At 45.1% G+C, this 27,457-nt stretch overlaps 1 protein-coding gene across 3 annotated transcripts in view; it reads right to left on the bottom strand.

Moving 5' to 3' along the window:
• LOC146809913 (uncharacterized) overlaps positions 1-27,457 on the bottom strand; it is a 177,243-nt gene that overhangs the window by 15,175 nt on the left and 134,611 nt on the right. For all 3 annotated transcript variants that reach the window (XM_085614399.1, XM_085614400.1, XM_085614398.1), the window contains 2 exons: positions 10,665-10,767; positions 2,812-2,913 (listed from right to left, as the gene is read on the bottom strand). The gene's annotated coding sequence lies outside the window, so the exon portion shown is untranslated. The remainder of the gene's footprint in view (positions 1-2,811; positions 2,914-10,664; positions 10,768-27,457) is intronic.

Genomic DNA, 27,457 nt, shown 5'->3' with positions numbered 1-27,457 from the left:
ATACTCAATGCAATGTCTATTTAATCATGTTTTATTGTACATAATTATTTATGTCTTTTTATGGTATTTTACCGAAATAAAAGCTTTGACTGACTGACTGACTAGGAACGGCTAAATATATTGAGTGTACAAAGAATCTAAATAAGGGCTACTCTATAGGATGAGATGAGTCCTGTAAAAATAGTATTTTGTGTGTTAGTTTACGACTCATCGGGTCAGTCACCTACAAGTATATTAAACAAGTATGTACAAACAAACATTAATGTGCTTATATTGATAAAGGTTCCTATTAACAATTAGGATCTTGTATTGAAATGAATATATCAGATTTCTCGACAAGCATTTTAAGAAAGCCCAGTCTTTGAACAATCTCTGTCTGGTTTCTTTGGTTTGAGCATGGGGACAGTGGAGATAAGTGAGCCATCACAGCAGAATATGTTAACCCTATATTCAAAGCTTATGTGCCCATTTGTTAATATTAGGCTCATAGTACAACTCCGGTATCACAGGGCAATACATTCATTTACAGGACAAAGAGTATCCCTGGTTAGGTTCCTTGGGCTTATTAATGTTCTCCTCCCAGGTCAACTCTTGTATTGGGTCCTGCCATGACATCCAGTCAAGAGGAGGTGTGGGGGCAATGTAAAATGATCTCTGACTAGTCTGGGTATTACTTCATGGGTATAATTGCCGCCAAGTCCCTGAACAACCAAACTCTGAACCACCTTCTGAAAATGCAACCGGGTCAAGGTCTACAATCTCAGTGAACCAAATGCAAAAAGGCATGCACGTTGCTTTAGAAAAAAATGTACACAGAAAGCAGTAGAGAAATACACTTTTCTTTTTGTTCAACTTCATTGTGCTCTAGCACATTTGTTTTGCTCTGCTCACTCCTGTACAAAATAAGGGAGCAAGAAGTCCAAATTGTATTATAAATAAACACTAGTCCACCAGCAGTCCCTGAAACCCCTACTTAAACATTTCAAGCACACTTCATTCTGTCATTTCTTCTGAAGAGTTACATTCTCTGGAAAGGTCACAGTAGGGTGCTAATGATTCAGTTCAAGGGACAATTGTTTTTTCTACCACATATGTATATATATTTCAGGTTCTGTGTATTGTGTTGGCTAAAGAAAATATAAATAAGAAACCAGCAAATTATTACATTAATTAATCTTTCTCTCATATGAGCTGGTGGTGTTGTAGTGCGCACCTTATAAGGATGCTGCTCTCCACCTAAAAATGTGGAACTGGCCAGGGTGTTATACTACATTTTTACAAAATATATGCGGCACTCTTAGCCTGAATTACATCTATATTTTGTGTGTTACCGACTCTTTTTGCATTATAACCCCCATTGTTTGGGCTGATGTTGCTAGTTTTTTAATTATGTGTATTAGGACTTTGCTTACCAGGCCCTGGCCTCTAAAACATGTCAATATTGGGTAAATGCCTAATTGGCATATTTAACTTACCTATAGGTTCCTAGTATATGGTACAAAGTGTACCCAGGGCACAGACGTTATATATCACTAGTGGACTGCAGCACCCATTGTGTCACCCAAAACAATACAGTGACAGTGCAAACATGACTGCCTAACGCAGGCCTACAATTGTAGCCTGGTTATGAAGTTTTTAAACTGCAAATTCGACCTGAGAAAATAACCCCTTTTGATGGGCATAAACCTTCCTTTTAAAGATCGGCCCTCAGTAGACCTTACTGCCCATAAGGCAGTGTGCATGGTATTTCAAAATATGACTTGTACATTTTTAATGATACAGATGTCCCTACAATCAAAAGGTCGCAAAAGCTATTTTCACTGTGACAGGAAAGCATTGGGATACAATAATAAATGTAATGATGTTAGCTTCATCTACGAATCTGCTAAAAAATAGATATTATGACTTTTTAAAATATTTATTACAATGCTAAATTCATGGGTGAAGTTGAATTTGTGATATAAAACTCAGAAAAGGTACTTTTAGAAAGTTACTGGCCCCTACCTAAAGCCCCCAGACATCTATTTGAGTGAGTTCCACCTGTCAGCATAAAACTGAATAACTCCTTTGATGGAGTGTGAACTTGCTCCCAGAGATATGACTAAGGCCTTGGGTGTGGAGAAATGTTTGCTTCCTCTGACAGGGTGACCATCTGGGTTCTGCTGAGGAACTTGATTAATTTCAAAGAGGCATACAATGCCAAAGACAAATGTTAGCAGACACTTGGGCAGGGCACTTGTTTGTTTCCCCAGTCTGGCAGGCACCAATCCCAGTGAGAGAGGAGCTGCACCAGAATTGGTTTGAAGTGACCAAAGAGGAGTGGTGTTACGCCCCACTCCACCTCTGCATTGTGGCACATAGACGTCAGGTATTTGGGTCCCTGAGCATGCATATTAAATTGATACAAGACCTTTCCATCATCACCCAAGATTCTGTATCTCTAGGACACATAACAGATAGCGTCCTAGGCCTTTGCTGCCAAAACCCATGATTCAGTATGATTGTGTACCCGATGGTCAGAGTCATTGGAGATACCAAGATTTTCCTGCTCCCCTATAGCCTTGTCCCATCCACTAAACCTGGTCCAAACATTCAACATATTTAAACTGAGCTCCACAGCCCCACTCACCTTTCCTTGTACTGCTTTTGCCCTTCCAACAGTATGTGCCAAATGCTCGCGAGAATCTGAGTTCCCTTGAGATCTGGTGGCCATTATGGGTGCGGTTCTTTAAATACCATACCCACTCACAAAGCCATGCTTGGCTTTGAGTTCCCTTTCCAGGGAAGAAGTCCTTGTTCCCACAAACTTACCCAACTGTGAGTTTTGGTCCTCTTTATTTCCTGATGCCCGTTTCTCCTCTTTTGTGCTGATGCCCCGTGGAGTATCTCCTTTGATTCGAGGACACAAAAAGCCTAAAAGACAAAGACATAGAAAGGTAACTCCTTCTCCTAGTCCAGGTCAGTGCACTGAACCTGCAGGTTCCCTTTCTTAAAAGACAACAAATGAGAGTGATGTAGAAAAAGCTTTGAAAGGACAATGCTAATAACATTATGTTTGATGAGTAGTAAAGATTTGCCAAAGTGTTTATTCATTGTTGCAAAATAAAAAAGCCTTGCGGAATAAGAGTGATAGTTCTTTATAAGACTGTGACAGACAATATAATTGGCACTTTGCATGAGTGGAATAGCATTGCTGAATCTTGACTCCTCTGAGTGGCAGTAATCTCAGCAGTAAACACACAGAATTCGAACTGTCCTTGTACAAGAGTCATTTTAAGACATTGATTAGCACGATCAGAGGTGAGCAACCAATTGGGGCTAAAAATGGTGTAATTACTATTGTGTGAGCCTAGTAATGCTTGTGTTAATGAGTCTTATGTCTGTATTCTAATAGTGCCTTCAGAGAATATCCAGTCACGAGGGAACCAGAGAACGAGGTTCATAGCAGGACACTTGGAACCCAGAGATTCTTTGTCTTCCCTTCCTCATCCCCATTCCCTGTTTCCCCTTGAAGACAATTGCCAACACTTGTACGATCCGTGTGTTGAGGTTTGTTTGTGAAGGGTAGGGGAGGTCTCCTGCAATTCAGATGAGTGCAGTCTTCACAGAAAATCAAGCCTACACAATGTATATCTGCCTGAGTGGAGATGGAGCAGGGAGACCCTTTTAACTCTGTGGATTTAGCTTAAGCCATAACCAGTCCCTCATCCGCACCAACTATCAATTATCTTGCCAGAACTCTAGCAGCAATGCAATCTGACTTACAGGGGTTAAAGCAAGAAAAGAAGATATTCAAGGCAGAGTTAGTCAGACATAAACCCTGAAGTGAACCTTTGGGGAGAACTATTAGAACTTTACCCAAAGCACTTACGCTAATAATTCAACCACCCCACTTTTCTATTCCTGGAACCACAGAGAGCTCCCCCATGAGACCTGTTAGTAACCCCACATTGAATGTATCAGTCTTAACACTGAGTCTTGTACCAATGGCTGCTTCGGAACAGTTTATGAGTATAGCAACCAAATACAGTGTATTAATAAACCGATGACATCCTCAGTACCTTTGCAGAACATCCTCCTTCCCGGGTGCTGCTGCTAAAGTGGCTTTTGCTATTTTGTATCTAGTAAGAAATGTGGCTACTTACACAGTACCCTAAGTCGATCAAGGCAAGCCTGTGTTGTATAACTTCCCAGAATTCAAGGAGAAAATGCAAGGCTTATTTGCCAAACACACATCCATGCAGGCTAGCAAATATGAGATGCTGAATTAAAGGCAAGGTAGCAAAAATATATTATCCTATGTAGCTAATTTTCACAGGTTAGTAGCTTAAACACATTGGCCTAAAGAAAATAACCTACCCCTCTATTTGTGGGTTCTAAGATGAGCTTAAAGATACCCCTTCCCACATAGTGGATCCCACAGAAGAGTGTTCTGAGTTCATCAACCTTGTGGTTAAACTAGAACATTTGTTCGGAGAAAGGAAAAAAGAGAAAGAAAAGAATAAGGTCATCTCAGTTGCAGTGTATTTTAGTGATAAAAAGGATAATTCTGACAGAAAAAAAACCCTGAGGGAGGTAAACCTATACATATTGAAGGGGTTTGAGGACCTCTGTGTGCTGGAGTAAAAGAGAAGAGTAGTAAATTGTATTTATGTCTCAATAGCGAGAAGGGAGGACATTTCGCTAAGGAGTGTCATGTGAAACTAAGGACTTCTAGAAAAACTGTGACTTTCATTGGTACTCAAATGCTCCCGATCCCTTGCCGAAAAATGAAGGAGCTCTAAGGGGAATGAGATTGATTCTTCGAGAAGCACGTTTTACTAGATCCCCCAGTACTTGGCCAACACTGTGACTCACGTCCCAAAATATTTCACTAGGACTGTAACATTGGTAATTAGCAGAAAACCTTGGCTATTTTGTTAGACTCTGAGGCGCCAAGTAATTTCTTACATATAATTCTTGCCAAAGATTTGGAAATTCTGTTTGTACCTGAGGAACACCCAGAACCTGTCAGAGCTAGGCATTGTCTTCGGGTCTTAATATTAATTTTTCTAAAGAACTTGCTATTGTCTTTAATAATGGACATTTGGAAAATATTCATTTGATCCTATTGATACTCCAATTTTTGGAGCTATCATAGAGGTGCCTTGGCTACAGTTGCACAATCCTCACATAGACTGGTCCACTGAACAGTTACACAAGAATATAAATACTGTTTTCTCGATTGTTTCAGTGAAACGTCAGAATAGGTAACACCCTTAACATGTGCCGCAAATCTGGCTCAGAACAAAAGTTCATTACCAATGTAGCACTCAAAGTGTCACAATGTGTTGGAGAATGTTAAGGCTACCACTCAACCCTCTCATCGCAGTTTTTACTGCAGGATGTATCTAGTCCATGGAGCTGGGCTGCCTTGTAGTAGAATCTTATCTTTGATGGAGAAACCAAGGATTTTAAAGCATACTAGAACGAACTGCTCTCCCATAGGTTCATCAGTCATTCACCTTCACTGGTTTCTTCTCCATTATTATTTGTTCCCAAGAAGAATGGTAAACTTTGTGCTTGCATTGACTGTAGGGCCTTGAACAAGGCAACCGTGGAGAACAAATACCCTTTACCAGAGGCGTAGCTAGAGCTTGTGGTGCCCGGGGCTATCCCTCAGATTGCCGCCCCTGGAGGGGGGGTGGGGGGGTTTGCTGGGGAAAAAGGACGGCAAGCACTTGAAAGAGGACCGAGAGACACGTAGTATCGCCGTTAATAGTTACCTCGATCATGCAAGTTACATGCACATACCTGACACGGTCCAAGGCTACACAGTTGAATACACCGGTGACTGGCAGTGACTGGCAGTACAAAAGAGAACACACAGACTGCATGATCTATCTGGGGACTCAGAAAAACTGCATGTGACATCCATCAGAGAGCTGCGTAAACAATTACCTGGTAATCCCCTCAGCACAATGCAAACATGCACATACATGACACTGTTCAGGGATCCATCATCTACAGCTGACATTAAATGACCATTCATCATGGTCCCCCCATTAAAGCAGTGCACTTTGTGATCTGCATGGTACATGTTCTTTGCAGCAGGCACATTAACCCTCTGTGCTACCTTTCCAGAAGTCAACCCTTCCACTAGACAAAACTCGGATCTCTCTCTAGGAAGAACATTAATCACCGAAGTTATCATGACATTTTTATTGTTTCTGAAAATTGCTGGAGGCCAGGAAGGAGGCAGCAAGTTTTTTTAAACCATAATATACTTGCAAACACAACGCACCCACCCGAAATAGGTACCCAGTGCGGTCACACCGTTTGCACCACCCTAACCTGCTCAAGGTTCATGTGACCTCAGTGACAGAGTCACAGTGACTGGATCACTGTTGCTCTAGGGTGTGCTGCTTCGTAGGCCTGCCCGCAAGACTGGAGATGAACATCAATATGGATTGTGGTGGACAGGCCTTCAAGGTTAACTCACAATTGACACCACTAGGGTACACCTGCTTGTGCTAAGACATCAAGCCTTCTAAGGTCTAGTGGGGCCTTGTAAGGTCTAGCATGGGAATATGCTCCCTCAGTAGAGTGGTCTGGTGGACTGGTCATGAAGGCTGAACCCAGTTCCCCAGTTCCAAATTCGACAGCTCTGGCCATAGTGCCACATCCTCTCCCCCACTGAACACCATACTGCCCCACTGAGAGAAACTCGCACTGCCTTCAGCTACAAGCTAATTGTGCCCACTATAAGCACTTGGATGTGGCTCAATTCAGATTATGCACTTGATAAGAGTAATATGCTGCCTAAACAAAAAAGTAAAAGCAAACACTCATAAGGAATGCAATATTAAGTAAAGCATGTGAAATGTAAGCAGAAACAACATGGTTACCTTAACGAACTCTCACTCACTATTCAGAAATCAGCGAGTGGTTTTACCTGAAAAGTTAAGGACATGACTACAGGGCCCTGAAGGGAACCGTTTCAATGTCTATTGCTTATATCCTTAATAAACGTAAGCAGTATGGTTTAAAAAGGCCACATCCATAAACAGAGCCATGGTACACATTTTGTTTTCCAATCCACCAATCAAACAGGTATTGCAGTACCTCCAGGAATGGTGCACTTCCCCATCTGGGGACAACAATGCTGTTCAAAGAAAGACGAGAAAACAAAAGTAGCGCTTCACTGCAAAGTCTGTAAAGTGAGGCTGATGTGTTTGGATGTGAATAAAGCCAATCTGGCCACTTTGCAAACACTCTGTCTCGCTTTATTTAGTTATTTATTTATTTTTCATATTTAAAACCTTCTATTTCACTCCATCCCGCTGCACTTTGGAATAGAAAAATGGCAGAAAAAGGGCATTTCCTGCAAGAGTATTTTTCTTTTTTGGATCCATTTCACAGGGAAGCAACTAAATAAAAGAAGGAAAGAGGTTGTGAACCGTTCTTCAAGTTAAGGTTTTCAGTAAGTGAGGAGCAAGACAGAAAGAGAGGGAATAATAGGAAGAGAGGGCGGACAGCTGCCAGCACAAAAAAGAAGAGGACATTGCCCGAGTCCTATTCCTTCTCTGCCCATCCCCGAACGCCCACGACAGCAAGCCAAGCCTTATCTGAATGCCTTTGTCCTCCCCAAAAATAGTGCCGCATGGGGCGGACCGCCCCACTGCCCCCCCTAGCTACACCACTGCCCTTTTCCACTCATTTCTATGCTTCTGGATCAAGTAAGGAGCTCCACCATTTACAACAGATTAGATCTACATGGAGCTTATCACTTGATTTGGGTGCCAGAGGGAGATGAGTGGAATCTTGCCTTTGGCACGAAGTATGGCATGTTTGAATGTTAGGTGATGCAGTTTAGGCTGTGCAACACCTCAGCCAGCATCTTTTCAATTTTTTTATAAATGAAGTGCTTCTGGACTTCCTTGATCTGTTTGCCATAGCATACATCAATGATATATTGAAATATTCACTGACTGAAGAAGAGCATGTTACACATGTCACATTGTTTTTGCAGATCTTGCATTAACACCAGCTATTCACAAACTTGACAAATGAGCTTTTCACAGGACTAATGTTGACTTTTTCAGGTTCATCCTTTTCCCAGATACAATCCATATGGATCCCAGGAAGATTACAGCAATTCTCCAATGGCCTACTTCCTGTAACTATAAAAAAAAATCTAATCTTTCCTTGGGTTTATCAATTTTCGAGGGGAGCCATTTCTCATTTTCCCGACATATTAACTCTGATCACAAAGTTGCTTCCAAAAGAGACTCCATTTTTTGGACAGAGACAACCAATCACTTTTTTGTACTGCTGAAAGAGAAATTTAACTCTGCCCCAATCCTGAAATATGCCGACCCCAATCAACCCTGCTTCTTGGAGGGTTATGCTTCCTAGTTTGCTGTGGGAGGGGTGTTATCTCAACATTATAAACAATCCGAAAGGATGTACCCATAGCCTTCTTGTCCAAGAAGCTAAAGGCGGCAGAACAGAATAACACCATCTCTAAGCACAATTTATTAGACATAAAATTGGCCTTTCGAGAGTGGAGGCACTATTTATTAGGAGCTCAACACACTATAGCTATATATTCAGATAATAAGAACATGCAATTCTTCACATCGACCAGAGCTCTAACTCCCCAACAAATGAGGTGGGCCTTTTTTAGCTCGTACAATTTTGTGATCACTTATCACCCCGGAGCAAAACAAGCAAAACCATATGGTCTCTAACTTCTGGAAAAGGTACAAACATAGACTAATTGGAAGTTCTGAAATCAAAAAGAGAGATTCTACGTTATTCCTACCGTATCTTCAGCTGGCCCTTAAAATGCTTGACCCCCCAATGTCTGGTTACTAGATCCTAAACACATTATCAAAGCTGGGTTTTATTGTCATGAAGATTGACTATTTGTTTCCACCCTTGACGTACAGCAAAAGGTATTACACTAGTGTCGCTTTACTCCTTTTGCGGTCATCCAGGTGAAGCGAAAACAAAGCAATCTTGTCAACTCTGGTTATGGGGGGATGTAATGTCAAGAAATGTGCCTACTTTTGTACAAGCCTGTCCTACTTGTGCCATCCAGAAACTTTCTCACACTGCTCCCTCAGGCACCTTACGGCACTGCACATTCTGCCTTTTCTATGGCATTTCTTTAGCATGGACTTTGTCACTTATTTGCCCTTAACTAACGGATTCACTACAATCCTTATAGTCGTAGATTTATTAACCAAGATCATCCTTTTTATTCCCCTCAAAAAACTTCCAACATCTACAAATTTGGTTGAAGTGTTTATTTCACCTGTAGTGCGCTCAAACGGATTACTTACCATCATTATTTCTAAGTGAGGGGCTCAATTTCTGTCCAAGTTTTGGCAATGGGTTTGCACAACTCTTCAGACTGGCCACCGTTTGCCTTTGACCTATCAACCTCATGTAGATGGAAAATGAAATAGACAAACCAGTCCATGGCGCAGTATCTAAGGTGTTTACTAAGTACCTGTACAAGTAATTGGGTCCAGGCTAACAGAATTAACTTACAATAACAATTCTGCTACAGGGGTCTTTCCCTCTTATGGTTCTTTTGGCTATCACCTTAAGGCCTTCCCACTTGGGTTGCCTGAAGTTGCAATTGCCATTGCAGCAGTTGAGTCACACCGCAAGAACCTACTGAATAAATGGACTAAAGCAAAGAAAGAATTACTATGATCCAAACAATGGATGAAATCTCAGCCATAGAGTCAATGCCGCCCAAAACCCTCATTTTCAATTGTAGACCAAGTCTGGTTAATGACTAAAAACCTTCATTTAGCAGAACCTCATAAGTTGCAACCAAGTGACATTGGATCATATAGGATACTCAAGGTCATTAACCCCGTGAGGCTGAAGCTAGATTTGCCTGCTGAACTCCAAATACATCTTGTGTTTCGCACGTCCCTCCTGAAACCTTTCCATCCTTCTAGCCACCCAGAAAACATTCCCCCACCTACTGTCCTTGAAGGTCATGCCAAGTTTGAGGTACGACAAATCTTAGATTAAAAAAGGGAAACTCTTTTATCTCATATATGTGGCTGGGTATTCTCCCAAAAGCAGGACCTTGGAACCAGCTGATTAGGTCCATGTCTCTCACCTTATTTAACGGCATCATGCCCTTCACCCTTCACCATGAGAAGTTCCAGCCAGAGGGTCAGCCTATAAGGGGGAGAACTGTTACACCCCGCTCCACCTGTGTACTCTATGTATGGCACATGGACTTCATGTGTTTGGGACCCTGAGCCCTCATATTGAACCCCTCTTAGACCTTTTTTATTACCACCCATGATTCTGTATCTATGGGACACGTAAAATGACCCCCACATCTTTCCCACCAAAACTCATGACTCAGAATGATTGTGCATTCATTGGTGAAAGTCATTGGGCATTCCAAGATTCCTTTCGACCACCACCTCAGCTGGATCAACACATCCGTCATATTTATAGTGAGACCCAGAGTCCCATTCACCTTTCCTTGAACTCTTTTGGCCCTTCCAACAGCATATGCCGAACTCTTGTGAGAATCTGAGTTCCAGTGAGATCTGGTGACCATTTTGGGCACGGTTCTATAAAACCATGCTTGACTTTGAGTTCCCTTTCCAGAGAGGACATACTATTTCACGTGAATTTACCTGGTGGAGAGGTTTGGTCCTCTTCAGTTCCGGGTGCCTATATCTCCTCTTCTGACCCTGATGCCCTGCTGAGTATCTCCTTTGATTCGACGATGCAAAAAGCCTGAAAGACAAAGAAAGATTACTCCTTATCCTAGTCCAGGTCAGTGCACTGAACTCACAGGTTCCTTTTCTTCAAAGACAACGTGAGAGAGTGATTTAGGGAAAACCTTGAAAGGATATTGCTAATAACAATACGTTCAATTAACAGTAAAGACTTTGCCAAAGAATTTATTTGATGATGCAAAATAAGAAAGACTTGGGGAATAAGTGTTATTGTTCTTTATAAAACTGTGACAGGAAACTAATTTGGCACATTGCATGAGTGGGCTAGCTTTGCTGAATCGCTATCCCCCTGAGTACCAGTAAACTCATTTTAAAGACTCGGGATTTTGAGACACTGATGAGCATGATCAAAGGTTATTAACACAGCAACCAATTGAGGTTATAAATGCTATAATTACTATGGTGTTAACCTAATAATGCTTGCTTTAACAAGTCTGTTTGAGTTCTAATAATGCCTTCAGAGAACATCCAATCCAGAGGGAACCAGAGAAACAGTTCCACAGCAAGACAGTTGGAATCCAGAGAATTTTTGTATGCCCTTGCTTTCCTCACCTTTAACCTTCTTTTTCATTGGAGACAATGGTCAACACTTGTACAATCTGTGTGTTGAGGTTTGTTTGCAAAGGGTAGGGTAGGATTGTCTTCCTTACTACAGATCCCTACAATTCAGGTGAGTGAAGTGTTGCTTGAATATGAATTTACCTTGAAAAAAAAGAAACAAAGACAAGAGGGGTTTGGCAAGAGAGGAACAGCTGTCTTAATCAAATGCCACTGTTGGGAGAAGATCAAATGGTGATGTACCACGCACACCGATTTTATCACTGATTCTGTGGTAATGTAAAACGTTTGTGGGCGTGCTGGGAGGAGTTGTCCTCTAAACCAAGACATGAAATGAATCACTACAGTTGCACTATCCTGTGTGGGCAGTGTCCCTCCTTAAGCACAACCAATAACGTGCAAATTCGTCGCAATTCAAAATGTAAAAGTAAGTCAAAGTTCCGACCAATTTCAAAATGAAAATTTATTACTGGTAATTCTTCAGTGAGTTATACGCATTGTATTCATGTGTTAATCCAAAAATCCATAATTCAAAGGGTTAAGCAATCCTGTATACATTTGAAAGATGAACCCCAATGCATTTCACGTAGAATGACTACCCTTCGTTAAGGAGAGTATTCCTAAAGAAACAAAAAGATAGTAGAGATTCAAGCGGCCTGTTTGATCAAGCTAATGTTAGCTCATGCATGTGCTTTAGCCCGCAAACGTCGCTCCTGTGCGTTAATAAGGTTACAAACGAGTTAAGAATTAAATTAAATATAATTAACCGATGGACTGTAAAACAAACTGATCGTGTCAAAACCCGCGTGGGGATACTGAATCAGTGTCACTATTGTAGTGCTTGATATGGGAAAAACACCCAATAGAAAATGAAACACCTGATGTGACCGAGTGTGTGGAAAATGTTGACTCGGTTCAAAAAAGAACAGCTTGCTAAGTTAAAGGACAAATAAAGCTGGTTAGTAAACGTGACAAAAAACAAATAATGACTCAAAAGTAAGACAATGTGATGCTGTGAAAATAGTTCCAACGTTAAAAAACTATTAGTAAACGTGACGAAAAACAATTGTGAATCGGAGGTGAGACGATGTAATACATTGAAAATTGTCACCACGTTACAAGAAGCTGGCGAAAAGTTAATCCAACAAACGTGACTATCAGAACACCGTATTAACTTTGTCACGAGTATGTATAAAATCACTAAAGGTGCTCATACCTCAATGTTGGCCAGGTGAATGCTCTACATGCTCCCGTGGTTAGACAGAATCAAATGGCGGCCATTATTACTCCCTCAGTTATAGAGAGTGGAAAGCGAGAAAGGGTACATCGGGGCGGTTAGAGAGAGCAGCAGCCATTTTGGAATGGGACATTGTACATGTATAATGCTGCTAAATTGTGAAGTTGTGAAATGAAAGGTAGAAAAACAATGTAATATGTGAAGGTGAAGTGGTGAAAGGCTGATAAAAATGTGAAACTAAGAATATACGTTGCGGGTAGAGGTCATTGAGTAAAAAGGATGGGAATGAAGCAGTGTAGACGAATGGAAGTGTGAAAATAGTTAAGTGTAAAATGAAGAGAAAAATATGAAGAATGAAGGATGAAAGTTGAATAAAGGATAAAGAATTGATGAAAAGTTGATTGAAAAAACTTAATAAAGAATAAAAAGTTGAAAAGAAAAAGTTTAAAAGTGACTAGGGACAGTACAAAGTCAATGTTGTTGTTTACAAGAAACAACTGAATTCAATACGATTGTTGAGTCCGTGGGGCATCAGTCAGTTCATTTTTTTAATCCAGAAAGTCTCTCTCTGAAGAAGAAATTTGCGGTTGTCTCTTCCTTCTGTAGTTCCCCTTAATGATATTATTGCAATTACCACAGTTGTGGCAAGGCTTGGTGCCTTTGTATATCGTAGTTAGATCACTCTTTATGCGCGGTTTGAGTAATTCCATTAGATTCTTATTCCTCTCGTAGGCAAATAATGGTCTGTCAGAGAAAATGTTCTTGAAATCTGGTTCAACCTGTAGCATGGGCCAATGTTTCAAAATGATTCTTTTGAAGTTAAAACTTTTGGTTGAAAACTTGGTGACCATAACTGCTCTAGATGTTGTTTCAGCGCGGTTCTTGGTGGTCAAAAGTTGAGATCTTGATGTTAACGATACTCGATTTGTGGCTTTAGAAATGATTTCTTGGGGATATCCTCGATTGAGGAACCGGTGCTCCATCAATGACATGTTATGTGAGAGTTGTTCAGGTTCTGAAATGATTTATTTGATGCTTAGAAGTTGTGAGTATGGTAAATGTGTCTTAAGTGCTGATTGGTGGAAACTGGTGAAGTGCAACAAGTTATTCCGGTCTGTATCCTTTCTGTATAGGGTAGTTTCTATGTTGTTGTCTTTAATGTACACCAAAACGTCTAGGTAATTCATCTGAGACTCATGAATGTTGCGTGTGAATTTGAGTCTTTCATCAACTTTTTTGAGTTGGTCTATGGCGTTGGTTAGAATATGTTTGGGGCCACTCCAGATGAGAAAAATGTCGACAATGTAACGGAGAAACAATACCATATGAGTCTTCCATATTTCATTGTTGATGATATTGTCTAATTTGAATTTATGCATGAAAAGATTTGCGTAGCTAGGGGATGCGCAATTCCCATGGATGTACCATTGAGTTGTATAAAAAATTGATCGTTATGGGAAAAGTAGCTATGGTATAAAGTAAAGTGAAGTAGTTTTAGTAGAAAGACTTTGAAATCCTGATCCGACTCAGATTGTAGTAAAAAAAATTCAATTGCTTCTATGCCAATATTGTGTGGTATTGAGGTGTATAATGCCATTACATCAATGGTACAAAGAAACATGTCTTCATTCCACTCTATGGAGATGTTTTGAATTTTATTCAAAACGTCAGTGGTGTCTCTAATGTACGTTTGTTGTACTAGCGACTGTAGATGTTTGTCTAGATATTTACCCACCGGTTCATGAATGGATCCTCGGGTGGAGACAATAGGTCTCATTGGAGGGTCTAAGAGACTGCTTTATCAAGGATGTTTTGAAGAATTGATTGAAATTGTGCAGTGGGCATGAACTCCACTTTGGAATAGGTTGTAGTGTCCTGTACATGTTCATCAATTTTTCGGTTATAATGTGTAGTGTCCATTATAACCAATGCTCTACCTTTGTCTGCATTGACAAATCTGATGTTTGTGTTGTCAGCCAAGTGTCTTCATAAGGCCTTGTCTTTCACAGTGAGGTTTGATTGGTTGATTTTATGATACTCCATAGAGTGGAATGAAGACATGTTTCTTTGTACCATTGATGTAACGGCATTATAGACCTCAATACCACACAATCTTGGCATAGAAGCGATTGAATTTTTTTTACTACAATCTGAATCGGATCAGGATTTCAAAGTCTTTCTACTGGAACTACTTCACTTTACTTTATACCATAGCTACTTTTCCCATAACAATCAATTTTTTATACAACTCAATGGTACATGCATTGGAAACTGCGCAGCCCCTAGCTACGCGAATCTTTTCATGCATAAATTTGAATTAGACAATATCATCAACAATGAAATATGGAAGACTCATATGGTATTGTTTCTCCGATACATTGATGACATTTTTCTCATCTGGAGTGGCCCCAAACATATTCTAACCAACGCCATAGACCAACTCAAAAAGTTGATGAAAGACTCAAATTCACACACAACATTCATGAGTCTCAGATGATTTACCTAGACGTTTTTGTGTACATCAAAGACAACATCATAGAAACTATCCTATACAGAAAGGATACAGACCAGAATAGCTTGTTGCACTTCACCAGTTTCCACCAACCAGCACTTAAGACACATTTACCATACTCCAAACTTCTAAGGATCAAAAGAATCATTTCAGAACCTGAACAACTCTCACATAACATGTCATTGATGGAGCACCGGTTCCTCATTCGAGGATATCCCCAAGAAATCATTTCTAAAGCCACAAATCGAGTATCGTTAACATCAAGATCTCAACTTTTGACCACCAAGAACCGCGCTGAAACAACATCTAGAGTAGTTATGTTCACCAAGTTTTCAACTGAATGTTTTAACTTCAAAAGAATCATTTTGAAACATTGGCCCATGCTACAGGTTGAACCAGATTTCAAGAACATTTTCTCTGACAGATCATTATTTGCCTACAAGAGGAGTAAGAATCTAATGGAATTACTCAAACCGCGCATAAAGAGTGATCTAACTACGATATACAAAGGCACCATGCCTTGCCACAACTGTGGCGATTGCAATAATATCATTAAGGGGAACTACATACGACATCCCACACATGGTCATAATATCAAATTATATGTAACAGCTACATGCGATTCCAAGAATCTCGTATATATGCTCAAGTGCCCATGTGGCTTGGCATATATAGGAAATACTGGGAGGAAGATCAAAATCAGACTTAACGAACACAAAAGTAATATCCGTAACAAGAACATGAAATCAGTAGTGGCTGCACATTTTATCAACCATAATCATAACATCAGTCAAATAAGATGTCTGATATGTTGTAGGACCTGGGGTCTCCAGGCCCTATGGGGCGGTAACGTGACACGAGCGGTCGGGCAACCAAAGGTCTGTGTGTAAAGCAACCATACAACACGCACCTCACATGGGACAAGGAACACACACAATAAGTGACGCCACACGGTAGGAGTTAAGTAAATACTCAAGTTCATCCAAGCAGATCACGTTAGATGCAGTTCATGAGGTAGCAGTACATTTCATAAGCTGGTAATACCACAAATGACATTCATAACATATCAGTACTGCCTGAGGTACAACTACCCTTCACCTAGAGGTACACGCGCGCTTCCCTTTCCTGTAGCGCCTTAGGGGGGTGATTATGGCGCTAGGCGCGCTAAATGGTGACGACCTCAGAACGGGGCATCTAGCACGGAGAGCTACTCGTAATAGATGTCATTTAGCATTTCATTATGGAACATGAACAACAGTGCGCTACTCGTAATCAATAGCACGTAGCACTTCAATATGGAACATGAATAACAGAGCGCTACTCGTAATCACTAACACGTAGCACTTCAATATGGCACATGAATAACAGAGCGCTACTCGTAATCACTAACACGTAGCACTTCAATATGGCACATGAATAAAAGAGCGCTACTTGTAATCACTAGCATGTAGCACTTCAATATGGTACTGAATAAATATATATAGGAAACATTCATTAAAATAAATGTAGTGATGTACAAATTGATCAATATCCAGAATTAAGCATAACTATCACACTTAGCGATTGATTTGAAAATTCATTCTTTAATATTTTTGTAAACTTATATACTTTTTTTGGCTTTTCTTTTCCCTTATTTGTCTAACACAATATTCATGTATGTATCAATGTAGCTTCCTAACACAATGTAACTGAATTGTTCTGAATTAATCTATGATTTACAATTTGTCAGACATTTTATGTTTTCAATCGTGTTACAAAATATCACGAAAAATAATTACATAGTAAACATGGCTATTTTTCTCAAATCCAGTCTATGGGGCCACTTCATTATAGATGTATCTCTCTTCATAATGTGCCATAAAGATATTTGCCACTGTTGGCGCACACGAAGCCCCCATACTTACTCCTTGGGTCTGCTGATATGAGATTGTTCATTACCCTTACTGGATCATTAGGCGCTATAGGTGCAACTATGATGATAAAAAACGTAAATCATTAGAATGGTTTAAAATCGTATCTTTTGAATTTTGACACAGACATGTTTTTTGTATAGAGATGATGACTGTTTAAAAATCAATTTGTAAGTAGGAACATAGAAATGAAATGTATATAAATGTATAAATGTATATATGTATAGGGTCGACTTAGGGCCTCTTTTAATATAAGTTGCACTTGAATATGTGGAGATGTACAATTGGTTATAGATTATTCTTTTTCTTTATTATGCTTTAGGATTTCTTGAATATCATGGCTGCCTGAAGAAGGCTGATCGCCGAAACGCGCGTAGACTGGATTTGAGAAAAATAGCCATGTTTACTATGTAGTAATTTTTCGTGATATTTTGTAACACGATTGAAAACATAAAATGTCTGACAAATTGTAAATCATAGATTAATTCAGAACAATTCAGTTACATTGTGTTAGGAAGCTACATTGATACATACATGAATATTGTGTTAGATAAATAAGGGAAAAGAAAAGCCAAAAAAAGTATATAAGTTTACAAAAATATTAAAGAATGAATTTTCAAATCAATCGCTAAGTGTGATAGTTATGCTTAATTCTGGATATTGATCAATTTGTACATCACTACATTTATTTTAATGAATGTTTCCTATATATATTTATTCAGTATCATTTACTTTAAAACCCTGAGATAGGAAACTAAATTAGGGGTACCCTTGTTATGTTACAAAGCACTTCAATATGGCACATGAATAACAGAGCGCTACTCGTAATTACTGACATTGAGCACTTCAATCCGGCACAGGAATAACAGAGCGCTACTCGTAATTATGGACATTGAGCACTTCAATCCGGCACAGGAATAACGGAGCGCTACTCGTAATTACTGACATTGAGCACTTCCATCCGGCACAGGAATAACAGAGCGCTACTCGTAATTATTGGCGCTGAGTTCTTCAATACTGGGTAGGACAGTCAGTGCGCCTCACGAAGCTCTTAGTGGGGAACGCCCGGGACGGAAGGAGCGAGTCTCTCGGCTCCGGTGCAGTTCGTAGGGCACCGCGCTTCAGAGCAGTCACGGGGGCACAAGGAGAGGATCCCTCGGCGGGGTCTCTCCGCCGCGATGGCGGGGGGGGGAACTCCCACGGAGAGGGGACCCGGGCTGAGGGTGCGGTGCGGTTCCCGACCAGTAGGGGGCGCACCAGGGGCAATCCCAGCCTCCGGGCTTACCTCGTTCTCGGCGTTAGAAGGCGTCCGCTCCAGCGACGATGGGGAAACTCGGCCCCAGGCCTCGCGCACCTTCTCACACTGCTGCGACGGCAGCGGCGGGGCCCCGGGCTTCTCACGGGCCTCGCGACTCTGCAGGGCACTTCTTCCGGCCTCCGGGCCGTGGCGGTCAGCGCGCTGGCTTCCACGTCACAGGGGGGGGGCTCAAGTTAAGGATGGGGGTTCCGCGCTCAGCGGAGCATGCTGCCGGGGGTCCCAGGCCAGGTCAGGGAGCACAGGGGTCACAGCGCAAATACCTGGTCGATACCCGGTGGCTCTTCAATCCGCTTTGCATACGGCTTCAGGGGTCAGTCTGGACACGCAGTCTCAGTGCTTGGCATATAAGTTTTAGAGTTCAATCTGGACACGCAGTCTCAGTGCTTGGCATATAAGTTTGAGAGTTCAATCTGGACACGCAGTCTCAGTGCTTGGCATATAAGTTTGAGAGTTCAATCTGGACACACAGTCTCAGTGCTTGGCATATAAGTCTCTGTTCTCAGATGTTAGATGAAGTCTTGTTGGCGCAGATGTATCTGGCGCCCTTAAAGGGGTTCTGTTACAGGGGGGTAGGGATGGAGAAGGCGACTAGGTCCTTCCTAGTCAGGCTGGGCAGAGGTTCTCTGGGTCCTCCTACTGCTGGGCAAGATCAGTGGGTTTCACAGGGTCCCTCACTCACTTAAGAGGCAGCACCTAAATCCTGTCACTCTCAGAGGCATAAGTCCCTGGCTAGGCCCTATCACCTACACTCCTGGTGGATTCTTCCAGCTCTGCTTCACCCCACTGGCCAACTCAACACAAAAAGTTCCCTCCCTCACTTAAGTAGCCCTAGGTCAGGTGACCTCTGGCCAAGGCGGCAAAAGAAAAACCACACCTCCCTTCTAGAAGGTTCCAGCACATTCCAGGAGCTTCCCCACTCTACGTATGGGACAAAAAGGCGGGCTGGAGTTGCAACATTGTTGTGGGGTTCCAGCCAGCTCCTGGCAGCTAGGGTACTACTATGAAAGACCACTCTGCAGTAGCAGGGGCCTGTGGCAGCCATCTTGGGAGAAGGGAGCACCTGCACCTTAACACTGATTGGCAATGAAAAGGCGCCCGGAGACGTAGTCCAACATAAAAATGAGGGTGGAAAAAATGAGGCACGATACAAAAATAAAAGGGGAGACCACCCTAGGGCTGACAGGTCCAACATGCGTCCCCCCCAGCCGAAAGAGGGGAGAGCTACCCAACCTCTAGGGAGTTCTCATCACTAAGGCGGAAAAACCTGGAGAGACCGTCAGCATTGGCGTGGTCAACTCCGGGCCGGTGTTCCACCCGAAAGTCCATCCCCTGTAGGGAAATGGACCACCTCAACAACTTGGGGTTTTCGCCTCTCATCTGCATGAGCCAGCGAAGGGGCCGGTGGTCGGTCTGAATAAGGAAGTGAGTGCCAAAGAGGTATGGCCTCAACTTCTTCAGTGCCCAGACCACCGCGAAGGCTTCTCTCTCAATGGTGCTCCATCGCCGTTCCCGAGGGAGGAGTCTTCTGGATATGAAGGCCACAGGTTGATCTTGGCCCTCGGCATTGAGTTGTGAGAGCACCGCACCTATGCCGTGCTCTGAGGCATCTGTCTGTACAATAAATTCCTTGCTGAAATCTGGTGTTGCTAGTACTGGAGCGGTACACATCGCATGTTTCAGCGTGTCAAAGGCCTCTTGGCATGCAGCTGTCCATATGACCTTGCGAGGTTGCTTCTTTGAGGTCAATTCCGTCAAGGGGGCTACGATGGTACCATATCCCTTGACGAACCGGCGGTAATACCCAGTGAGGCCGAGGAAAGCTCGGACCTCTGTTTGGGTCTTGGGGGGCTCCCAAGCCAAGATGGTCTCTATTTGCACCTTACCTCCGCCCACCAGGTGTCCCAGGTACACGACAGATCCCTGTCCAATCTGGCACTTGCTGGCTTTAATGGTTAAGCCAGCGAGTTGCAGCGCCTGCAATACCTCCTGGAGGTGTTGCAGATGGTCCTCCCAGGTGCCACTGAAGAGAGCTATGTCATCCAGGTAGGCCGCTGAGAAGGACTCCAGACCAGAAGTACCTGATTCACTAACCGCTGGAATGTGGCCGGAGCATTTTTAAGCCCAAAGGGCATCACTCGAAACTGGTAGTGGCCCTCGGGGGTGGAGAACACTGTCTTCTCCCTTGCTCCATCGGCCATGGCAATCTGCCAATATCCGGATGTCAGATCAATGGTGCTGAGGTACCGGGCTGCTCCCAGCCGGTCCACCAGCTCGTCTGCACGTGGGATGGGGTGAGCATCTGTCTTCGTGACAGAGTTCAACCCCCGGTAGTCCACACAGAACCAAAGCTCCGGTGTCGTACCCGGTGGGGCCGCTTTCGGCACCAACACCACTGGACTAGCCCACGGGCTGCTGGAAGGTTCTATCACCCCCAGCTCCAGCATCTTTGCCACCTCACGCTGGATGCTATCCTTCTCTCGGTCAGAGAGCCGGTAAGACTTGTTCTTCACCGGGGGGCTGTTCCCTGTGTCCACATCATGGGTACACAAATGAGTGATTCCCGGCGTGAGGGAGAACAACGAGGCGAACTGTCCCAGGACATGGCGACAGTCCCTCTGTTGCTCTGGGGTCAAGGATGGGGAGAGGACTACACCTTCCACCGAACCATCCTTCTCTTGTACCGCTAGAAGGTCAGGAAGAGCCTCACTCTCTTCCTCTTCGCTCCCATCCGTCACCATAAGGAGAGCAAGCTGTGATCGCTCATGGTGCGGCTTCAGGCGGTTGACGTGGAGCACCCTGAGGGGCTGACGGGGGGTTTTCACATCTACAACGTACGTGGTCTGGCCTCACCGCTCCACAATGTCGAACGGGCCAGTCCACCGGTCCTGGAGGGCACAAAGCTCCCCAGGTTCCATAACCCACACCTTCTGTCCAACGTCTAACTCGACCGTTCGAGCGTTGAGGTCATACCACTCCTTCATCACGGTCTGGCTAGCCTCCAGGTTCTCTGTGGCTGCCTTCCACAGCTTGGCCATCTGGCTGCGGAACGCCAGCATGTAGCTGACAATGTCACGGGGAAGCTTCTGTGAAGTCTTCTCCCACCCCTCTTTCACTAAACTGAGGGGACCCCTAACGGGATGGCCATAGAGCAATTCAAATGGGCTGACCCCGACTCCCTTCTGCGGTACCTCCCGGTAGGAGAATAACAAGCAGGTGAGGAGGACGTCCCATTTACGCCTCAAGCCCTCTGGAAGGCTTCGGATCATCCCCTTCAATGTCTTATTGAAGCGCTCTACAAGGCCGTTAGTCTGGGGATGGTAAGGAGTGGAGAACCGGTAGGTCACCCCACACTCCTTCCACATGGCCTGCATGTAGGCCGACATGAAATTGGTGTCCCTGTCCGACACCACGACCTTGGGGAATCCCACTCGGGTAAAAATCCCCAACAGTGCCCGCGCCACCACCGGTGCAGTGATGGTCCTCAGAGGAATAGCCTCTGGGTACCTTGTGGCGTGGTCCACCAAAACCAAGATGAACCGGTGTCCCGCTGCGGTCGGAGGGTCCAATGGCCCAACAATATCGATACCGACCCTCTCAAAAGGGGTCCCGACCACGGGGAGCGGTTCCAACGGGACCTTCAACTTAGTCCCAGTCTTGCCACTGGCCTGACAAGACTTGCAGGTCTTGCAAAAGGTGTCTGATGCAATCCTCATCCTGGGCCAATAAAAATGGGGGACCAACCGTGCAAAGTTTTTGTCCTGACCCAGGTGTCCGGCTAAGGGTATCTCGTGCGCTAACTCCAGCAGAAAGACCCGGTAACATTGGGGGACCACTATGGCCCGTGAAGATCCATGTACCGGCACCCTGGGCTCACTGTATAGGAGACCATCCTCCCAATACACGTGATAACCTCCCAGTTCCTGACTGGCCACTTGGGCTTCGGCCTGCCGCCGCATGCCTTCAAGCATGGGGCAAGCCCTTTGTGCCTGACAAAATTCTTCCCGGGTAGGCCCTCCTTCCACATGGCAGTCAGCAAGGGTCGGCAAGTCCTCCACAGGAACGACATCTACCTCCGCGGACTCCGGGGGCACCTCTGCGGCCTCCCCATCCATCTCACGGGGCATGTCCTCTACCACCTTCTTCTTTCTACGTTGGGCTTTGGGTTGGGCCATGATTCCAGGCTCCAACCCAGGGTGAGTTCCATGCCGGGCAGCCATGGACCGCGTGCTGACGCAAGTCCACCCTGGTAATCCCAGCATCTCGGTGTGAGCGTGAAATTCGACATCTTTCCACTTGGTGTGCTCCAGGTCGTTCCCTAGCAAACACCCCACAGGCAAGGCAGCGCTCACAGCAACTCTCAGCAGGCCTCTGACTCCTCCCCACTCAAATGGAACACGAGCCACTGGATAGTGACTCATACTGCCGTCAGCCAATACGGCCGGATGGAACTCCTCGGGGACTACTTGGTCTGGGGACACCAGCCGCCGCACGACAGTGGTCATGCTGGCCCCTGTGTCCCTCAGAGCTTCCACCTCCTCCCCATTAATTCTCACCCTCTGCTGATATTTAGCAGTGTTCGGGGGCAGGGACACTACGGGGACCACCTCTCTATCCCCGAGTGAAACCAGCGTCAGGCCTGTCCACTCCCCTTCCCTATCTAAGGGCAGCTCCACCCCAAGCACTATACTACTCACCCCGGGACTTTTCCCGCCTGTTGGGGCTGGTGGTCGCTTGCGACACTTGGGATCTCCCCTGTAGTGTCCAATCTCCCCACACTCGTAGCACCGCACAATCCTAGGCTGCTGACTCCTGCCAGGGTAAGTGGGTCTTGTGGAATTGGACGGGGGTGGGGTTCCTACTCCCTTCCCAAACTTATTTTGGGGACCTTTCGAGAACTCCACCTTTTTATCTCCCCCCTCTTTCTTCTGGGGGCAACCCTGTCCGCCTTTCGAGCCATCTCCCCCGGGGCCCTTGTGAGACACCCGGGTGCTCACCCAAATATCTGCCTCCTCCGCAAGCTCACGGGGATCCATCAACTTGCGGTCCACCAGATGTTGGCGCAGCTCCGGAAAGCTCTTATCCAAGAGGTGCTCCCTTAAAAAAAGATCGTACAACCCTTGGTAGTCCTGCACCTCGCTGCCACGCACCCAACCATCTAGTGCCTTCCTCGCATAATCAAAAAAATCTACCCATGTCTGGGTGGACAGCTTATGGCTGCCACGAAACTTTTGCCTGTACCTCTCGGGGTTGAGACCAAACTTTTTTAACAAGGCCTCCATCATGGGGGCATACCTTACCTGATCCGCCTTGGCCAAGTATAGCAGGGTGTCCCTAACATTGGGAGGTATATACCGGTATAAACCACCTCCCCAATTACTCTTGGGTACCCCATGGGCCGTCAAGGCTACCTCGTATGCCTCCAACCATTTCATGATGTCGTTCCCCACTGTGTAATTGGCAATTACCTCTTTAGGTAGGTAGAACTTTGACTCTTGAGGTTCCTTAGGTATGCTGCCACCATTGTCCTTATTGGACGCGTTCAATTGGAGGGCGCGTAGCTCCAGCTCTTTTAGCTGAAGCTCGTGCACCAGCTTCTTCTCCTCCATTGCCCATTTCTTGTTCTCTCTTTCCCTTTCTCTTTCATGTTCTAATTTTGCTAGCTCCCATTTTAGTTGCCTCTCTTCCCTCCTGTCCTCGTACTCCTGTGGGGACGCGCTCCTTCTAGACCCTGTCCTACTACTGGCCCCAGAACGTCTCCCTGGGGGCACATTTTCCGACATATCTACATTTAAGATATCTAGTACTTCCTGGGCGCTCTCCTCCTGAGGTGCATCTGGCGCCTCCTGTCCCTCATCCTCTTTCCCTTCTGGGTGGGCCTCTACCCATGCCCTAATGGCGGTGCGCAGTTCCGGTCCTTTGGCCCTCCATACCCCAGGCACCCCCATCCCCTGCCCGAACTCCCTTAGTTGCTTCACACGGTACCCCTCGAGGTCAGCTAACCGGAATTCCATTCTGGCAGGTGGGGACCTAGACACTAAGGAGAAAAATTCCTAGGGGATGGGCAACAGTTCTCAGCTAACCAGGCTTCCTGCACTCTCAACCTGGACAGTGGAAATAACAATGCAGCAATCAATGGTTTCAGAGCTCTGGAACAAATAGGCGTTTAATTGTGGCGCCCTTCGCCTCACAGAAGGGTGCTGTATGGTCACAGGTCCTAAGGATCCCACCGCTCGCCAACAATGTAGGACCTGGGGTCTTCAGGCCCTATGGGGCGGTAACGTGACATGAGCGGTCGGGCAACCAAAGGTCTGTGTGTAAAGCAACCATACAACACGCACCTCACATGGGACAAGGAACACACACAATAAGTGACGCCACACGGTAGGAGTTGAGTAAATACTCAAGTTTATTCAAGCAGATCACGTTAGATGCAGTTCATGAGGTAGCAGTACATTTCATAAGCTGGTAATACCACAAATGACATTCATAACATATCAGTACTGCCTGAGGTACAACTACCCTTCACCTAGAGGTACACGCGCGCTTCCCTTTCCTGTAGCGCCTTAGGGGGGTGATTATGGTGATAGGCGCGCTAAATGGTGACGACCTCAGAACGGGGCATCTAGCACGGAGAGCTACTCGTAATAGATGTCATTTAGCATTTCATTATGGAACATGAACAACAGTGCGCTACTCGTAATCAATAGCACGTAGCACTTCAATATGGAACATGAATAACAGAGCGCTACTCGTAATCACTAACACGTAGCACTTCAATATGGCACATGAATAACAGAGCGCTACTCGTAATCACTAACACGTAGCACTTCAATATGGCACATGAATAACAGAGCGCTACTCGTAATCACTAGCATGTAGCACTTCAATATGGCACATGAATAACAGAGCGCTACTCGTAATTACTGACATTGAGCACTTCAATCCGGCACAGGAATAACAGAGCGCTACTCGTAATTATGGACATTGAGCACTTCAATCCGGCACAGGAATAACGGAGCGCTACTCGTAATTACTGACATTGAGCACTTCCATCCGGCACAGGAATAACAGAGCGCTACTCGTAATTATTGGCGCTGAGTTCTTCAATACTGGGTAGGACAGTCAGTGCGCCTCACGAAGCTTTTAGTGGGGAGTGCCCGGGACGGGAGGAGCGAGTCTCTCGGCTCCGGTGCAGTTCGTAGGGCACTGCGCTTCAGAGCAGTCACGGGGGCACAAGGAGAGGATCCCTCGGCGGGGTCTCTCCGTCGCGATGGCGGGGGGGAACTCCCACGGAGAGGGGACCCGGGCTGAGGGTGCGGTGTGGTTCACGACCAGTAGGGGGCGCACCAGGGGCAATCCCAGCCTCCGGGCTTACCTCGTTCTCGGCGTTAGAAGGCGTCCGCTCCAGCGACGATGGGGAAACTCGGCCCCAGGCCTCGCGCACCTTCTCACACAGCTGCGACGGCAGCGGCAGGGCCCCGGGCTTCTCACGGGCCTCGCGACTCTGCAGGGCCCTTCTTCCGGCCTCCGGGCCGCGGCGGTCAGCGCGCTGGCTTCCACGTCACAGGGGGGGCTCAAGTTAAGGATGGGGGTTCCACGCTCAGTGGAGCATGCTGCCGGGGGTCCCAGGCCAGGTCAGGGAGCGCAGGGGTCACAGCGCTAATACCTGGTCGATCCCCGGTGGCTCTTCAATCCGCTTTGCATACGGCTTCAGGGGTCAGTCTGGACATGCAGTCTCAGTGCTTGGCATATAAGTTTTAGAGTTCTATCTGGACACGCAGTCTCAGTGCTTGGCATATAAATTTGAGAGTTCAATCTGGACACGCAGTCTCAGTGCTTGGCATATAAGTTTGAGAGTTCAATCTGGACACGCAGTCTCAGTGCTTGGCATATAAGTCTCTGTTCTCAGATGTTAGATGAAGTCTTGTTGGCGCAGATGTATCTGGCGCCCTTAAAGGGGTTCTGTTACAGGGGGGTAGGGATGGAGAAGGCGACTAGGTCCTTCCTAGTCAGGCTGGACAGAGGTTCTCTGGGTCCTCCGACTGCTGGGCAAGATCAGTGGGTTTCACAGGGTCCCTCACTCACTTAAGAGGCAGCACCTAAATCCTGTCACTCTCAGAGGCATAAGTCCCTGGCTAGGCCCTACCGCCTACACTCCTGGTGGAATCTTCCAGCTCTGCTTCACCCCACTGGCCAACTCAACACAAAAAGTTCCCTCCCTCACTTAAGTAGCCCTAGGTCAGGTGACCTCTGGCCAAGGCGGCAAAAGAAAAACCACACCTGCCTTCTAGAAGGTTCCAGCACATTCCAGGAGCTTCCCCACTCTACCTATGGGACAAAAAGGCGGGCTGGAGTCGCAACATTGTTGTGGGGTTCCAGCCAGCTCCTGGCAGCTAGGGTGCTACTATGAAAGACCACTCTGCAGTAGCAGGGGCCTGTGGCAGCCATCTTGGGAGAAGGGAGCACCTGCACCTTAACACTGATTGGCAACGAAAAGGCGCCCGGAGACCTAGTCCAACATAAAAATGAGGGTGGAAAAAATGAGGCACGATACAAAAATAGAAGGGGAGACCACCCTAGGGCTGACAGGTCCAACATATGTGAATCAGTGCCCATCAAAGAAGGAAGAGACAACCGCAAATTTCTTCTTCAGAGAGACCCTTTCTGGATTAAAAAATTAACTCACTAATGCCCCACGGACTCAACGATCGTATTGAATTCAGTTGTTTTCGCTTTCCACTCTCTATAACTGAGGGAGTAGTAATGGCCACCATTTGATTCTGTCTAACCACGGGAGCGTGTAGAGCATTTACCTGGCCAACATCGAGGTATGAGCACCTTTAGTGATTTTATACATACTCGTGACACCGTTAATGCGGTGTTCTAATAGACGCGTTTGTTGAATTAACTTTTCGGCAGCTTCTTGTAACGTGGTGACAATTTTCAATGTATTACATTGTCTCACCTCCGATTCACAATTGTTTTTCGTCATGTTTACTAATAGTTTTTTAACATTGTAACTATTTTCAAAGCATCACATCGTCTTACCTTTGAGTCATTATTTGTTTTTTGTCACGTTTACTAACCAGCTTTATTTGTCCTTTAACTTAACAAGCTGTCCTTTTTTGAACCGAGTCAACATTTTCCACACAC

The sequence above is a fragment of the Triturus cristatus genome, chromosome 7 (genome assembly GCF_964204655.1).
Source record: "Triturus cristatus chromosome 7, aTriCri1.1, whole genome shotgun sequence".
Taxonomy (NCBI): domain Eukaryota; kingdom Metazoa; phylum Chordata; class Amphibia; order Caudata; family Salamandridae; genus Triturus; species Triturus cristatus.
Note: the sequence above shows the minus strand (reverse complement) of the source record. Positions and strands in the feature narration are given on the sequence as shown.